Genomic DNA, 2,488 nt, shown 5'->3' on the forward strand with positions numbered 1-2,488 from the left:
CAGTAGCCAAGCAGGAAGTATAGGCGGGTCAATGAGAACAGGAGAATTCTGGGAAGGAGGAAGCCCAGCCACAGAAGCAGCAAGATGTGACTGCCTCACTGTATAAGGTACTGAGCCATGTGGCTAGCACAGACAAGAATAATGGGCCAATATAAGTTATAAGAGTTAATAAGCCTGAGCTAATGGGCCAATCAGTTTATAGTTAATGTAGACCTCTGTGATTTCTTTGGGACTTAACGACTGAGGCTAGAGGAGGGCACTGGATTCTTTGGATCCAATTACAAGTGGTTGTGAACTACTTGACTGTGGTGCTGGGAACTGAATTCTGGTCTCTCGTCACTAAAGCAGTTTGTAATAGCCCAAACTAGTATGTGACTGACAAAGCATGGGGTACAAGTAGTAAGGAAGTGATAACTCAAAATCTGGGTGAGTATAAAACAAAAACTCTGGAAATTACTTTTTAAGAAATACTACTTGTATGTAGTTTGCCTTTGCAAACCAAACTCTAACCTATAGCAAAGTTAATAATAGGTGTTGAGAGCGTTTATAGCTATATACTCATTCTGTCTAAGGTAACTTTCAATAAAAACAATATAATCAATCTTATGCTTTGGAACCCATTGGTGTACCTACCATACTCCCTATTTTTTCTTTGTGGCCCAATTTTCCCCCTAAGTATGTATATAAGATGTTATGGCTAGACCAAAAACTATTTGCTGGAGACAGCCAGGGTCAAAAGAAACAGTTCCCCTATTATCTAAGTTTCTTTTCAGATTAAAACAATGTATCCTATAGTAAGAAGCTCTTAAGCAGAAAGGAAAACTTAGAATTGCTTCAGAAGTTCTTGAAACCAAAATCACAAGGCCCCTTCCTGCCATAATAAGCAATTTGAAAAGCAGAAAAGAGCTAAGCTGCCAAGATCCAGACAGCCCTACCTAGCTGCCTGGAAGAAGCAAAAACCAGCTGATCTGACAAAGGGGTTCAGACCAACTGAATCACTTGGAAAGGATACTGTCCAACCTGTACCTCCTTCCTTCTACATAGTGTTATTTGCTGTGCTGTTCGGTAATGTACAACATTTATACAGGAGAAAAGACCTGAATTCAGAGAAAAGATCTGAATTCCTCTAAACAGATCAGGCCTAATCTTTTGTAGGTGGCACTTAGGGTCAGTTTCATTTCTAGTTTGCCTGTTACTTTTAACATTTGTCTAATCTGATATTTTGCTTTCAGAAAAATTAAACATGGCCTGATTGCTGTGGGACAATGCTCTTGTACTGGTTTAATAAAATGCTGATTGACCAGTAGCCAGGCAGGAGGTATAGGCAGGGCTACCATATAGGAGAATTCTGGGAAAGGGAAAGGCTCAGTCTGCAGTCAATACCCAGACACAGAGGACACAAGTTGAGACTGCTTCACTAATGAAAGGACCCTGCAGGACAGAAACCTTTGTCAACACCTGATGACTAGCCAAATTCAAATATATAATTATGAAGGTTAAAAGAATTAACATTTATAACAAATTCTCCTTTATATTAATACATGACATTTGTTATATCAATAAAAAAATCAAAACTGATGCCCAACAGCCTTTACAAACCTTGAATCCTGTTTATCCTAATAAAAGATATTTGTGTTACCTTTTTATGTTTAGCAGCTCACAAAATTGGAGTATTCTATTGCTGTAACAAACCAACTTCCAAAGCTCATAAAATAATCAAAGATGATTGATTAGTGTAATAAAGTGGGTATGCAGGAGGGCTGGGTAGCTCTATTATCTGATCTGGAAAGCCAAGTCTGTTCCTTTGGTGAATGAGTATTTTTAGAAGCTGTACTTCTCTGCATGAAGCCAGTGAAGGAATAGAGAGTGGAGGACTGAACGAGGGATGTCAGAAAAGACCAGGAAAATGCTAGACTTGATTTCTCCTGTTAATTTATTAGATCTCTAATTTAGCACATGGAAGAAAATTTCTAATACTGAGGTACAATATAGCGAAGTCTTCTTGAAGTGCCTTACTACATAAATATGTAAAATTTAGGTATTAACTGCACTGCTTCTAGCCCTCTGCCTGAGTGTAGACTTCTTTAACTTTTAAAGTACCCTAGCCTTTCAATTCTTGAAAAGAACAAGTTGATTTAACTCTCTTGTATCAGGGCAAATAATACAGGCATTTGGTGGCATCCACTGATAATGTTCCCATCTTATTTGCAACAATGAGAGGATTTTTTTCTCTCCATTCTTTATTAGGAACATAAAAAGCAAGCCAGTATACTTTTAAAACAAAGAACACTAAAATACATGAAGATTAGAAGCATCATATTCCCTCATTACTGCAACAGACAATCTATGTTTTCAGATGAAGCACAAAGATCTTGATTTGAGTCACACTAAGATAAGGATGGACAACACATAGTTTAAAGCCACCTCCTTCCCATGAGAAGGAAAAATCATTTTATGTGGACATCACCTCCAAAGACGACACAACAAA

The sequence above is a fragment of the Arvicola amphibius genome, chromosome 8 (assembly GCF_903992535.2).
Source record: "Arvicola amphibius chromosome 8, mArvAmp1.2, whole genome shotgun sequence".
In the NCBI taxonomy this organism is placed as follows: domain Eukaryota; kingdom Metazoa; phylum Chordata; class Mammalia; order Rodentia; family Cricetidae; genus Arvicola; species Arvicola amphibius.